The sequence below is a fragment of the Prionailurus viverrinus genome, chromosome F1, assembly GCF_022837055.1.
Source record: "Prionailurus viverrinus isolate Anna chromosome F1, UM_Priviv_1.0, whole genome shotgun sequence".
NCBI classification, from domain to species: domain Eukaryota; kingdom Metazoa; phylum Chordata; class Mammalia; order Carnivora; family Felidae; genus Prionailurus; species Prionailurus viverrinus.
This window is the reverse complement of record NC_062577.1, coordinates 20,670,232-20,686,555: the sequence shown is the minus strand read 5'-3', so window position 1 is coordinate 20,686,555 and position 16,324 is coordinate 20,670,232. Positions and strand designations below refer to the sequence as shown.

Below are 16,324 nucleotides of genomic sequence, written 5' to 3'. Positions count from 1 at the left end.
CAAGGTGTTTAGCCACTGATAAATATTGTCCTTATCTAGAGTGGGGAGGTTTATCGGTGTTTATTTAGGTCTGACCTATTTTCTTTGAGTCTTGGCCTTTCTACCCTTAGATAATTGGACTTTACCTCTGCTCTCCCATTGGGGTTCCCACATATCACTGCACCTCTTTATCAGACTCTCTTCACACCCCTAGTCCTGTCTGTCATCAAGTGTATCAGTTACTGTGTTGAGTAAGAGAAAAATATAATACAACCTATTAATTAAAAATGAAAGGACTTACTTGCTTCACCTTCCGTACCATCATTTTTTTTTTTTTTTTTTTTGAGAGGGAGCGAATGAGTGAGCGGGTAGAAAGGCAGAGGGAGAAGGAGAGAGAGAATTTTAAGCAGGCTCTCCCTCCAGTGCAGAGCCCAGACACAGGGCTCAATGTCATGACCATGAGATCATGACCTGGGTTGAAATGAGGAGTCAGATGCTTAACTGAGCCACCCTGAAGCCCCTCCATGTGATCATTTTGTACTTAACTTTCTTTTAATTTATTTTGTAATCAGCTCCATGGGATTGTGAATACCTTTAAGGAAGAAACTTCACTTATTTTCCTTGTCTTACTTTTGTATATCTAGATATATACCTGCATCACAACGACACATAGTAGATGGGGGGGAGAAGTATTGAATGAGTTCTTTATAGTCTTTCCAGTAGAGGGTAACTTCTTTAGGGCTGAATGCTACCAATAGTACTACATCATGACATTTGAGGAATAGGTGACATAGACGTTTTAAAAGTGATACAGAAGAGAGAAGTGTAAGCCAAAAAAGGGAAACAGTAAGAAAAGGAGAAAGGAGAATGAAAGAAGAAGATTGAGGAGATAAAAAACGGTATTTATGTCTAGAACAGATGATGGAGCCCCCAGTAATTTTCCCAAATAGCTTTTGGGAGTCCCACGTTATCCTTGATTACTTAATCCTGGTCTCTCTCTATCAACTTTATAAATTAGGGTTAGTAGAAGGAAAGATGAAATCTAATGGGAGGGATTGAGATCCAGGGACTATAACCAGACCTTTCTTATATAAGACATATATAATGTATTATATAAAACATAGACAGTTATTTTATAAGTAAAAACTTTTTTATGTTTTCTGTATTGCAGTTTGATAAACACTGCTCTAACTTAACATTTATATCAAATGTTATATATAATACATAATAAAATTTATATTCGTTAACAAAATATGTGGCATCCACATATTAATCTGACTGAATTACCCAGCATTAGCTGATTTGTTTTAACCTGGCCATTTAATGCTACTGAAGACAACAGATCACTCATGACTTAATTTTTAGAATAACTAGATTTTATTTTACTCATCTGAAGCTCTTACCTATGCTTCCCAGCATTTGTAATTCAGGGACCTTTATTTTTATTCTAAATAGCAGGGGAGTGATGCCATAGTTACTTCTCCCATCCCAAAGCATTTCTAGGTGTTGGTTTTTCTTGTTTTAGTGAATAAAATCCAGTTTTGGGTGACAGAGTTAAATATCTGCCATCATAAACTCCTTGATCATAACAAAATTAAGCAATCAAATATAAAGATTACTTTTGAAGATGACAAATATTTGAATTTATTTATGGAGCTGTTTTTATTTAAAAACCTACATTCCTTTAAATTTGCCCTTTGTTGCTGGTTATTTCTACCTAATGATTTATTGATCTCATGTTTGATTAAAATTCCCTGCTATTTAGGTCTTATGTTAAGAAATGCCAAATCCACTTAAAACTATGTTTTTCAGTAGAGCAGATGGGATAAATGACTGACCAAATTAGTGGGGTTAAACATTAGTAAAATAAATGAAAATGAGGGGAAAGTAATTAATTAAAGATGCTGAATAAGTGCTATTGTTGTGATTTTACTTAAATAGTAAGCATAGGAGATAAAGCCAGATGACCAGTTCTAATTCTTCTTACAGAATAGTTGTACAAAGGTTTAAAGTTAGAGACTCTAAGATTATTCCCATCTATTTTGAGAAATATCCTGTTGGGCCTCTGAAGACCTCTTAACACAGTGGTAGGTCAGCTGTCTGCCTGTTTTAAGAAGTGATACAATCAGTGTCCTCAGGACTATTTGTCCTGGATATAAAAGGTGGAATCCAAGGCACCTGGGTGGCTCAGTCCGTTGAGCGTCCAATTTCAGCTCAGGTCATGATCTTGCAGTTCGTGGGTTCAAGCCCTGCACTGGGATATGTCCTGACTGCTCAGAGCCTGGAGCCTGCTTCAGATTCTGTCTCTGCCCCTCCCCTGCTCTCTCTCTCTCTCTCTCTCTCTCTCTCTCAAAAATAAATAAACATTAAAAAAAAATTTTTTTTTAAAGGTGGAATCCAACTCAGGACAGTGTTTTCTACATAGAAGACAATAAATATTATTGTATATCAGAAACCCCTGGAATTACCTAATGTTTTGATATGCCAATTCCTATTAATAAGGCATACTAAACCTTCTAGAATCAACATATACTTACCCTTAATAATGTAGCTGAAGCTATAAATTGTAAATTTCCAATTCATCTTTCTTTTTGCTAACATTAAGCTAGTTTACTTTGTGACAGCATTCTGTGTATTTTCCCCAACTTATTTGTTGAGCTAAACTAGATTATGAAAATCACCAAAATTATATTTTCTATATTAAAGATGGTAATCTATGTAGATTTTATTTTAAACCCTTTTGATAATATAGATTAAAAAGTGTGAGTACTTTGGCACATTAGTGGAGCATAAAGGAGTGTGAAGAATATGCCAAGTCAGTCTTCTTCAAAAGGATTTGTGTCCATTTAGCAGGGCTGCTGTTAGCGTAGAAAAAGTGAAATACTAAGACTTTTGCGGGGGATTGCTAGATACGGGCTCTGAGTGAATACTAATTCTGGGGACCTAAATTCCACCATAGTTGGAGAAATGGTCAGTGAGACAAATCAACCTTGATTGATAAACAGTAACTACTGGTTCATTTGATAGCTTAGGAAAAACAAGATTGGAAGTTTGGTGACAGGGACGTCTGGAGAAGAGGTTTGTGGATGGGCATCTTGCAATGGGCACAGAATATGGGGGTGTTTGTGTCCCATGTGAATACTCATCAAAGGCTACCTACCGTATGCAGAGGAGACTCAGTAATCAGGTGGACCAGATCAGCTGTCCTGTAGATGTCAGTGTTTCCCTAGCCACCCCCGTGTTTGGTCAGTGAGCTCCTAAACAAAGGGACAATGGCAGTCTTAGAAAACATGAGCTCAAACGTGGGACTTCCCCTCAAGAAGCCTGCTCTGGCTGCTGCCACTGTTGAGAGCCCAAACTGTCAGCAGCAGAGGCAAATGCTAAGCATTCAATAAGGCACCATCTGCTTGGAGACCAGTAAGCCACTTAGAGTGGCAGTGATTCAGACCCTTTCCATCATGAGGCAGTGATTTGTCCTCACAGGAATAGATATTTCTTTTGGATGTGGATTTGCCTTCCCTCATGGTAGTGATTCTGCCAGCAGCTCCATCTATTAATTTAAGGGATATATTGGCCACTCTCTTGATATGCCATACAACCAAGAAACTAATTTTATAGCAAAGTGCAGCTATAGCTATGTGGAATTCACTGTCTTTGTCATACGCTAACCTAAGCAACTGACTTTGCAAAACACTGGAGTGATCTGTAAAAATCTTATTTACCATAGCAGCTATAACCTGTTGAGTTTGGGTTCTGTCCTAAATAATGCTGTATATGGTGCCCTTTCCCCCTTAGAATATGTAGAATTCAAGAATCAAGGGAAGTAAGGTGATGGTTTCTCTATTATTATACCAAATAACTCTTCTCCTGGTAACAAGTACTGTTTCAGTCATTGCTTAGTCAAGAAAACAAACAACTCTAGATATTTTGGACAGAAAATTTAATATAGATACTTAATTTCAGTACTGTTGGAAGGACTGGAAGAGCAAAGGGGAGAAAGTGGGAATATCTGGAGGTGCGGAAGAGGGTTTTTAATGTATTCAGAAAAGATCTTGTATCCCAGTGCCCTCTGTACCATAGGAGCACAATCGTGATTACTATGATTGTTTTTTAAAAGTCAGCAGTTCCTACAGATTGCTTGGAAATAGTTGCAAACAATAAGAGACATGGATGTGATCCTAGGAAGTATTTCACGTGCAAAAAAAAGAGCATTCTACAGTCCAGGGTATTCCATTCAGTTAAGCTGTAATTGTTATTCTTGCTTTACATATTTAAGCTTAGGGCCAATGTACTAGCACCCACCTGCCCTCAAAGCAAAACAAAGAAAATACAACTTATTTTCAGTGCCATTAATCAGTAATTAGGTTTTTTTCGTAAATGTATAGATTTCCAGAGAAGTTGAAGAGATATAATTGTGTTATAACTTGAACCAACATACTTTTCATACCCATGCATTTTCAACTTTGTATTGAAACTCATTTTAAATAGAATTCCACGTTCAGAAATTTATTGCCAATTCTTCAACTTAGACACTTCTGTGATGTAATGACTCATGGGAAAGGACCATTGTTTAGACACCTATTCCTTATGGATTTCTACACTCCGCCTCAGGTCTGTGTCTTTCCCGGGCTCTAGGGTCATTGGTTCCTACTGCCACTATCCTGTCTACCACCAACAGAGCCACTGATCTTTCTCTCTACATGAGAAATATTCTCAGTTCAACCAAGATACAGTAGGACTTTATCGAGGGAATCTTCACTAAAAAGCTAATGAATATATGAGTAAGCAGAAAGAAAAAGGCAAAAGCAGTTCAGTTCTTTGTGGTGAGCCAATCAAAAGATTAGGTGCACAAGAAACTGCATACTTTGCAGTTTAGTTGGTGGTTGACTTCCCTTACCTCACCTGCCCTGTTCTGCTACATAACAAATCACCTCACAACTTATTGGCTTGAAACATTGGCAATCACTTATATTCTCTAATGGTTCTGGGGGTTGACTGGACGCAGCTGAGCAGTTCTCATTTGGGCTCTCTTATGCAGTTGCGGTCACATGGCATCTGGTGGCATTTCAAAGTCTGGCTGATGCTGGGTGTTGACTAGAACACCAACACGTAGCATCTCCATGTACACTTAACTTCCTCACAGGCTGAAGGCTGGTTTCTAAGAGTGTCCAAAAATGCCAGGTGAAAGTTCTTTTGCCTTTAATGACATTGCCTCAGAAATTATATAGTGTCATTTTCCACGGAGTCACAGACCGTAGATTCAGGGAAGGGAACATAGACTCCATCTGTTGATAGGAGGAGGAATGTCAATATTACATTATAAGAAGAACATGTGAGATGAGAGATCTTGTGGTGAGGCCATCTTGGAAAATACAGTCTAACACAGTCTGCCCTCTGGCCACAACAGTTTACGTGCCTTCCCCTAGCCACATACACTCATCCCTCCCCTCAAGACCACCACGTTTTACCCCATTATGACATTAGCTTAAAATCTAGGATCTTATTTATTTAATATATGAAACTTATTGTCAAATTGGTTTCCATACAACACCCAGTGCTCATCCCAAAAGATGCCCTCTTCAATACCCATCACCTACCCTCTCCTCCCTCCCATCCCCCCATCAACCTCTAGGATCTTATATCAGGTCCAGGTGTGGTGAGGCAAAGCTTCTTGGGTGTGACTCCTTGGGTACCACTCCTCTCTGGTTTTACTGTGGACTAAAGAGACAAGTGAGTTCCCCTCATCTCCCAACACATAATAGTCAAGCGAGGCATTGGATAACTGCTATATACCTTCTCATTCCAGACAGGGGTTGGGGGCAGGGGTGGGAAACCAGAGGCATGCAGGATTCCTGGTAATTCAAAACTCCAGCTATGCACGTGTTACCACTTCATGAGGCCTCAGTCCTGGTGTCTGCGAATTACTTACAGCTGCTCTTAACTCTCTTCTCTGGGTTCTTGGCTTTAGCCTCTGAGCTTTTTTAACAGGAGAAAAGTAAGCTGCAACTGAGGAGCCTTCTCAGTCTGCTTCCTGTTCATAAAAGGTAGGCAGTACAAAACCTCTTTTCACTTTGTATTACCTCTATCCCATTTAGCCCAAGTAGTTGCACTTCTACCACGACAGTCCTCCAAAACATTGTTTTCTGTGAATCTTACTGGGGTTCACTACATTAGACAAAAATCACAACCACATATTTCTTTAAAATAAACCCTTGCATTTAAACCCGACCTTGGGTTCCCTGTGAAGCTGCTACAGGGCAATGCCCTTCAGATTTTTTGGAAGTCCTGTTGCTCAACAGATTTTGTGAGCCACATTCTTAGGACCCTTAAAGGGCCTTTTGTGTGAAAGTTTCTCCAAGGCACCTTAGATCTTTCTGAGATCTCAGCTCAAGGTTTTACAGTAATGCTGTTACTGTTTTCCTCTTTAAACTATGTTTTCCTGCCAAACCTGTTAAAGGTGAATATTGAATAATACTCCTAGAATAAATTTGGTTGTTACTTCAGGAACTTGATACACTCCAAGCTTTTGCAACTTGTTTTCTAGACTCACCGCTAGGTGTATCCTATCACTACCACCTTCCCTTCTGTATATGCTCTCCTTTTGTGATCTCATCTACTCCCAACCCTTTCATGAACTTATTTCAGTATTACCTCTCTCCTTGGTTCAGTTGTGAGCCTTCTGCTGCTACTCTAAATGTCTAAAACCGAACTCATCATTTAAACTGGGGCCACTTGACTGACTCTGTTTTTTTTAAGGTACAGGATTCTCTACGTGTCCATTAGGTCAAAGTTGTTCATTGTATATTCATATTAGTGTATGGTTGCTGATTTTTGTCTGAACAGTTCTGTGATTTTTGTTAAAATTTCCAATTGTAGTTGTGAGCTTTTCAATTTCTTCTTGTAATGCTGTCAACATTTGCTTTCTAGATTGTGAGGTTATGATATATCTGCCTGGCAAATTGGCCTTCTTTACTGCTAATAACTTTTCCCTTCAAGTTTATTTTGTCATGTGTTAATCCTGCCAGACTTGCTTTTTCTTTTCTTTTTTGTTAGTATTTTCTCTTTATCTCCAAACATTCTGGGTCATTATTTCTTTTGTTTTCTACATGACATAATGCTAGTCTGGGTTTTTTGATAGTAAGTAAAATCTGTTTACATAACTATGATCACTGGTATATTTGGACTTACATTTACCATCCTTTTTTTCTTTTAAGCTTCAAACAGGCTTATTAATCCAGAAATACTGCCCTATATTTGTAAATGTTGAAATTTTTAAGGTTAAACAATTCTTTTAAGTTTGTTTATTTTTGAGAGAGAAAGCACTAATGGGGGAGGGGCAGAGAGAGAGGGAAAGAGAATCCCAAGCAGGCTCCACACCGTCAGACAGGAGCCCAACGTGAGGCTCTAACCCACAAACCACGAGATCATGACTGAGCAGGAGTTGGATGCTTAACTGACTCAGCCACCCCTAAGGTTAAATAATTCTTATGGAAACTTTAAGAATACAGTGCAGAAGTCTAAACTAATTGAGGTCACAGACATTTACCCCCACAACGAATGAACTAAAATAACAAAAACCTTTCCTAATGCGATACAAATGGATGTTTTAAATGAAGGGAAATTTCTTGCTCATCACTGAACTAAAATCTTGGCTTGTGTTCTTATTAAACAAAAACTATGTTCCCCAAAACACAAGTTCAGCTATTGAAATTCCTTTAAAGATCTTTGTTGGTGATTCCACAATGAGGGCCATCCCGAAGTGCCATATGTGGGGCTGTATGCTCTCACTTTACCTTTTGTATTTATCCTTTCCTTTGTCCTCGTTTGCCCTTTATTGGATCAACCCAGGTGTACTGTTGTTAGTTTTTCCAATCCTCCTTTTATCCCACTACTTATTGGAAAGTTGCACATTTTATTTCTGTTTTATATTGTTATCCTTAAACTAATAAATGCATACTTGACTTATAAAGTTTAAAATATCAGGATTATTCAGATCCTGAGTAAAATAAGGATCTTAAGACTACTTACATTCTCCCTCCTCTCATCTTCCTTGTCTGTATTTCTTGACATTAGTTTCACATTGTTTTAAACCACCCTCCCCCAAATTATTTTTATATAAAATAGTTTTTGTTTTTAGCCCTGTCATATTTATTAGGTGTTTGCATTTTCTCATTGCTTTATTCCTCCTACTCTTTGAGGATTCAGCTTTCTATTTGATGAAGCAAATGTTTGACTCATTCTTGTAGCAAAGCTCTCTTAGTGGTAAGTGCTCTCATTCTGACTCCAAGTGTTGCCTTGCCTTCATTCTTGATTGATCCTGAGCTGAGTGTGGATTCCAGGCTGAGAGCTGTTTTCCCTGAGCACTTCAAAGACAAAATTTCATTATCTACTGTCATCTTGGAAATGGGAAGTCAGCTGTCAGCATATTGTTTTTCCTTAGTAGGTCACCTGTCTTCTTTTTTCTCTGAATGCTTTCAAGATTGTCCTCTGTAACTTACCTGTTTGGCAGTTTTATCACAATATGTCTAGGTATGGGTTTTGTTTCATTTACTTTTCTTGAGATGTAGTATGCTTTCTTCAATCTGAAGACTTGCATTTTTGATTCCAGAAATACTCATTCATTGTCTCATCCATCATTGCCTTTCCCCCATTCTCCTTCTCTTATTTTGGAATTTCTATTCCTGCCTCTCCTCATTCTCTGAGCCGTGTCTCTTAACTCCTTTTTTGTTTTTTGTTTTTTCATCTCTTTTATCCCTCTGTGCCATATTCTGAATAATTTCCACAGATTTATTTTCTAGTCCATCAATTCTTTTTTTCCCCAATTGTAAATAATTTTATTTAATCCTTTAAAAATATATAGTACCTTCATGTTGCTTAAAACTAATTCAAAAGGCAAAAAAGGATATATAGTAAATGAAAATTGTTCTTTCCATCCCTTTTACCTCAGCTACCTTGTTCTCTTCAAGGACAACCAACATTAGTTACTGAAGATTCCCTCTTGTTTATACTACCCATTTTAAAGAGAGAATACCTGGTAAGCTCTTTAAGGGCAGGAGCTCTTTTGATTTTTAATATATCCCCACTCCACACAAGGGTTAACATGTGATAATCAATAGTTGCAAAAATAATAGGAAATACCTGGCTACCTGGATCTTAAGGCCATGATTCCATAGTTACTGGTGTAGAGAGTTCAATACCCAAATTTGCAAGTTTAGGAATTTTATCAGTTTACTGTGAAACCTTCTCAGACTCAACCGTAATCAAATTTAGAACAAAGTAAGCTGATATATCAGTATGCTCATTTATTTACATTGAAATCAGTAACTGAACCAAAATATTTATAAACTCGTAAAGGAATGTTTACATTGCATACTAGATTATTACCAAGTATTCTTGCTGTTCCCCCCCCCCTCCCCCGGTTGTTGGCCTTGAGCTAAAATAGTCTCTTTTCTACAATAGAGCTTAATCTGCCCTTCAGTAAGGTCACCCTTTCCCTCATGCAGGGAAATTCTTTTTCTTTAATCCCTTTTTCCAAGTTCTATATAGACTATTACTTTCCTTCATCAACTATGTCAGTCTGATTGTTATCTCAAAATCTGGAAGCACAACTGGACAGACAGACATCAGTGTTGTTGTTTACGTTTCTTTCATTACATTCCTGTTTCCTAAGGAGATATCTTGAGGTCTTTGATTAGAATTGGATGATCCTTAAGGTTCTTTCAGCTGTATATTTGCAAACCATATTTTAGGATGAGTATTCACCTCACGTGTTGCGTATATCTAGAGGCATTTTGTATAGTGGGTAGGGACATGGACACTGGAGCCATCTTCCTTGGGTTTCAATCCCTACTCTTTGACTTTTCAGACTGACTCCAGAGGGACTGAGATCATAACATAGATACATACATACAAACATTTATTTATTTATTGAGAAAGAGAATTTTAAGCAGGCCCCATGCTCAGCGCAGAGCCCTACGTGGGGCTTGATCCCATGACTCTGGGATCACAGCCTGAGCAGAAATTGAATCAGATGCTCAACCGACTGAGCCACCCAGGTGCCCCTAACCATTTTATTATTATGCTTAAATGCCAATGTATAAAATAAACTGGAGGTACAAGTTAATGACCCAGATAAAAGTATATGGATATATAGTATTTTAACCTTTCTATGAAATTAACAGAAAGCTGTAGTATTTATCAGTGTATTTTTATTGTATGTGTATATGTCTTGCATATAAGTAAACCATATAGTCTGTTCCTTTAACAGAATTATATTTTGCTTCTATAGAATTGCCTTTATGATTAAATTACAAACATAGTCATTAAAATTACCTATAAACTCTTCTTATCCCACCACCAACTTTAGGGGAAAAAAAAAAGATCGCCAGTATTCAGAGTAAATCAAATTTCAATTATTAATTTTGACTATTTAAAAGTTCCTATATTTAATACTTGTATCTAATTAGTATAATCACCTTGCAGAGTTCTTTATCTCTGAAGGGAAAACAGGAACATAAAATAATTTGTCTAATTTGTTTAAATCATTTAATTTTTTTCTTTTTACCAGTTTCTTAAAAATTTTTTAAAGTTTATTTATTATTATTATTTTAATGTTTGTTTTTTAGAGACAGAGTACAAACAGGGGAGGGGCAGAGAGAGAGGGAGACACAGAATCTGAAGTAGGCTCCAGGCTCTGAGCTGTCACCACAGAGTCCGATTCGGGGCTGGAACCCACAAACTGCGAGATCATGACCTGAGCTGAAGTCGGACACTTAACCGACTGAGCCAACACAGGCAGCTTTCTTTTCACCAGTTTTAATTATATATGGTATTCTTTCTTTCTTTTCTTTTTTTTTTTTAATTTTTTTTAATGTTTATTTATTATTGAGAGACAGAGCATGAGCAGGGGAGGGGCAGAGAGAGGAGGAGACAGAATCCGAAGCAGGCTCCAGGCTCTGAGATGACAACACAGAGCCCGACGCGGGGCTCGAACTCACAAACCACAAGATTAGGACTTGAGTCGAAGTCAGACACTTAACCACCTGAGCCACCCAGGCATCCCTAATTATATGTGGTATTCTTTCGAAACTTAGCACTGATAGATATCTCATACTTGCATAGCTGATTTCACCAAATTAACTATGGAGAACATATAATTTTAATTTTGTGTGTAATAAGTAACCCAAAAAGTGGGGGGTGGAGAGTGTGCTCTAAGACCTAAGACTTTTTTTTCCTGGTTGAGTGTTTCCTCATTGTCAGTGAGGTCAGTTTTCACCCAGTTTATGAGTAATACAACTTAAATCATCAGCAAAATCCAGTTTGGTAGTAGTGTCCACATATGTCACTATATTAAAATGAGAAGAGGGGTGTCTGGGTGGCTCAGTCAGTTAAGCCTGCAACTTTGGCTCAGGTCATGATCTCACAGTCCGTGAGTTCTAGCCCCCTGTCGGGTTCTGTACTGACAGTTCAGAGCCTGGAGCCTGCTTCGGATTCTGTGTCTCCCTCTCTCTCTGCCACTCCTCTGCTCATGCTCTCTCTCTCTCTCTCTCTCTCTCTCTCTCTCTCTCTCAAAAATAAACATTAAAAAAAAAAAGAGAAGAGCAGAGCTTTGAGAGAATGATCAGCAGTTGAATCCTAGTTCCATCAATTTACTGTCACCATTAACCTCTTTGTATTTGTTTCCTAATCTAGAAAATGGAGTTTATGATAGTTCCTTTCTTAAATTGCAGAGATTAGAGACAGCATTTGTTCAGTTCCTGGCACTGGTTAGATGCTGAATAAATTACATTATCCCCAATAATGAAGTAATAGTGGCTCATAATAATAGTTGAGCCTTGAGTCAGTTCTTACCATAGAGAATGTAAAATAAGTGTTACAAATAATGCCACAAACATTTTCGCTCTGTAATTACTTTTTTTAAATCTGATTTGCTTATTTTGGTAAAACACACCATAAGTATATTTTTAAGTGTACTTAAAAATGTGTTAATGTGGTGTTAAATATATTCATAATGCACAGCCATCATCACCATCCATCTCTCTAACTTTTCATCTCTGTAACTTTCATCCATCTCTGTAACTAAAACTGTATTCCCCCTCCCCCAGCCTCTAAAAGCCTCATTTCCCCCTCCCCCAGCCTCTGACAGCCTCTACTCTAATTATATATACAAAAGTATTGAAAACAGGGTCTCAGAGACGTATATGCACACCCATGTTCATAGCAGCATTATTCACAGTAGAGAAAACATGGAAGCAACCCAAGTGTCCATCAACAGATGAATGGATAGGCATTATGGTGTAATACATACAATGGAATAGTATTCAGTCTTAAAAAGGAAGGATGTTCTGATTTTGCTTCAACATGGATGAACCTTGAGGACATTGTGCTAAGTGAAATAAGCCATATAATTATTTTTAAATAAACTTATTAATTTTTTCACTCTCAAAACTATTTAAAATATTAATGTAAAACTTTGTCTTGCCAGCAGGGAACATAATTTATTCAGTTCTGTGGTATGTAAGTTATGATTTATAAATATCTAAGAACATGCTCTCTCTTCTTTTGAATGTCTAGAATTAGATATAAAACTTGAATATTCTAGACTTCTTTTCCCGCTCCTGAGTCTGTTGCTTTATTTTTTAACGTAATTAGAAGAGTTTTGTTTCAGTTTTCAAAATTCTAACTTAAAAATTAGTCCATTTTAGTGCATTGTTTGATTTTTAATTTCAGTCAGGTTATTCTGTTAACTTCTGTCTTTTTTTTTTTTAATGTTTATTTTTTAGAGAGAGCACAAATGGGGGAGGGACAGAGAGAGAGGGAGACATAGAATCCAAAGCTGTTAGCACAGAGCCTGATGCAGGGCCCAAACTCAGAAAAAGTGAGATGGTGACCTAACCCAAAATTGGATGCTCAACTAACTGAGCCACCCAGGCGCCCCTTAACTTCTGTCTTTTTAAAAAAATTTGAGTGGATAGTCTTTTTTTAAATTAACTAATTAAATTTTTTTTAACATTTATTCATTTTTGAGAGAGAGAGACAGCACCCGCGGGGGAGAGGCAGAGAGAGAGGGAGACACAGAATTGGAGGCAGACTCCAGGCTCCAAGCTGTCAGCACAGAGCCTGACATGGGGCCCGAACTCAAGAAAAGTGAGATCATGACCTGAGCCAAAGTCGGACATTTAACCGACTGAGCCACCCAGGCGCGCCCCTCTTTTTTTTTTTTTTAAAGAGATGTATTGATATTGGACAAGATGGAAATGAAACATGTGTAATTGAGATTAACATGTTGCTTACTTAATGCTAATTGCTTATAGATAAAAAGAAAATTCAAAGTGCTTCTGTGGTTAAGTGTCAGGACTTTTTTTTTTTTTCAACATTTATTTATTTTTGGGACAGAGAGAGACAGAGCATGAACAGGGGAGGGGCAGAGAGAGAGGGAGACACAGAATCGGAAACAGGCTCCAGGCTCTGAGCCATCAGCCCAGAGCCTGACGCGGGGCTCGAACTCACGGACCGCGAGATCGTGACCTGGCTGAAGTCGGACGCTTAACCGACTGCGCCACCCAGGCGCCCCAAGTGTCAGGACTTTTGTTGAGTGTTGGTTCTGGTACTAACTTCCTTTGTGGCTTTGAGAAAACCAAAACAACTGCAAAGATCAAATGTTTGAACATACATAAAACAGTTTACCAGAAGCATTTGGTAAAAGGCAAATTAAAGCGTTTCTTTGCTTACATTTAAAATTCTTTAGGTGTTTTATTTTGATTTTATTACTATCATTTTTTAAGTAGGCTTCACGCCCAGCACAGAGCCTAGAGCAGGGCTTCAACTCAACCCTGAGATCAAGACCAGAGCTGAGATCAAGAGTCAGACACTTAACCTACTGAGCCACCAAGGCACCCCTCTTTAGCTATTTTAAAAGAACTTTAGGGGCGCCTGGGTGGCTCAGTCGGTTGAGCATCCGACTTCGGCTCAGGTCATGATCTCGCGGTCCGTGAGTTCGAGCCCCGCGTCAGGCTCTGTGCTAACAGTTTGGAGCCTGGAGCCTGCTTCGGATTCTGTGTCTTTCTCTCTCTCTGCCCCTCCCCTGCTCATGCTCTGTCTGTCTCTCTGTCAAAAATAAATAAACATTAAAAAAAAATTTTTTTTAAACTTTATTTCATTTGATTTTATAAAATAATTTAAGGGCAAGAAGATAGTGGTGGTTACCCATTTTATTAGTGGAAAAAGCATGGGCTCCAGAGTCAAACCAATAGAGAGATGCTTACCACCACTCTGTATAATCTTGGGCAAGTTTTTACCACTCTCACCCTTGATTTCTATATCTGAAAACTGGTAATATTTACTACTTTCTCCTCATTCACAGGTGAGGAGTGAGGGTGCAGAAAAGCAGATAATTTGATCAAGGTCATGTAACTGAATTTGTGGTTGTAAAAGAATTAGAGATGATGTATGTAATATGTAAAACAGCGTCAGTCTCTAAGTGTTCAGGAAGACACTATATGTTGTTATCGATGCTGTTCTAAAAGAAACTCAAGTGCATTCAGATCAGATACGGGTTATAAATAATCTATGAGCTGAGAACTGCATCCTGTTTCCGATGTCTGTTCCCCAGTTCTGATTCCAGAATTCCAAAGTGAAATTTCCAGGTTGTAAACAACTTGAAGATAGGCAACCATGTTTTTTAATTTTCTCTTCTATTCATAGCTAGTATTATTTTAGTAAAATATCTGAGAAAATAGTATGCATTGGATAAGTACTTATTGATGATTGTGAATTTCTCTTGAAAAGACAAGTGTGGACATTTTTATAAATTGGCCATTTTCTGAAAAAGCATTTCCTTTAAGGGCTAATTTCTTCATTCTGTTATTTTAAAAAGTTGCCACTGGAGGATAATTTTAGGACTTTCATTATAAGAGTCTTTTGTTTTCACATTGATATAAGGAAAAAAAAAATGAGAAAGCTATAGAGAAAGCTGACCTCTGAAGAATTTCTGTGTGGGGAATTAACTAAGGCATAGAAGTCCATAAACCATTTTTCTCCATTTAGTTTTTTTTTTTTTTTTATTTTCAACAAACTGTACTTCTAGTTAGTGAAAGTTGGCAGTTCTTTTAGTATCAGGCCAAATTCCATTCTCATAAACTCAGAGTTCATAGGACACAATGAAGTCTAACTTCAACCCTAAATTGAATGTATTTTAATAAAGATTGTCCATTTAGGGCTCAGTTTACCTTAAAACATTCTTTAAGAATAATAAACTTTAAAGGGAAAAAGAGTAGTACATTTTATAATGAGTCTTGTAATGTATATCCTAGTTTAAAAGAATGGTATGTGTAGTTTTAGTCTGATAAAAGTAATATATCTGTGAATGATGCTGACATACCAATATACCTTTCTTCATTAGAATATAATTTTGTGATATTTAGAGATAATCAAATCTTTATATTTGGAGCAAATGACTTCTTCCTTAGAAACTTAAAATTCCTGTGTTTCATCACTAGAAACTTGTTTGTTTACAAGTAGCAATTAACAAGTGGAAAGAGATTGTCAAATGCATAACAATGAGATATTTTTCTTCCTTCATTATCTTCCTGTGCTTGGTCAGGATTTTTTTTCTTTCACAAGCCCTTTAGAGTTCTGATGCATTGGTCTACCATGTGTCTTTGTCTTTTTGTTCGCTGATGTATCCAAGAGCCTGAAGCAGAGCTTGGCTCGTAGTAGATCCCAAATATTTGCTGAATGAGAGAATAAAGGGTCTCTTGTTCTGCTTTTGGGCATCTTTGGTATGCATCTTGCTTTTTTATACTTACCAAATACATTGTGGGGGTTAGCCGTTATCCACTAGATTTTGACTCATCCACTGGACTCTGAATTATAGTGTGATATCATTTATAGTCCCAGCTGTGCTTTGTAATGATAAGAGGGACAGAACTTACAAACTGAGAAAACAATGTAGTCCAAAAAGTCCACACTGTAAGGACAGAAGGTAGATTAGTGTCTGCCTGGAGCTGGGATTGGAGGCGAGAACAGAAAGTGACTGCATGTGGGCAGTAGGAAACTGTTTGGGGTAAAGGAAATTCTGAAATTGGATCATGGTGATCATTGTACAGCTCTGTAAATTTACTAAAAATCATTGAGTTGTTAAATGAGTGAATTTATGGTATGTAAACTGTACCTCAGTAAAACTGTTGAAAAGAAAATAAAACCAAGTTGAGAGTTTAAAATTGTTTCAATTTGTTGCTAATTAGAAAACTAGGATGATGTAATTATTTTCTTTATTTCTTACTTTGGGTAGGACTTGTTGCTATAGATAAATGACTAATTTACCTAAAACCAGTTTTTCTGTGAA

The 16,324-nt window shown here is 37.5% G+C and overlaps 1 protein-coding gene across 5 annotated transcripts in view; it reads left to right on the top strand.

Moving 5' to 3' along the window:
- Window positions 1-16,324, top strand: part of SWT1 (SWT1 RNA endoribonuclease homolog) — a 106,197-nt gene that overhangs the window by 66,049 nt on the left and 23,824 nt on the right. The gene's annotated exons all lie outside the window — the stretch shown is intronic.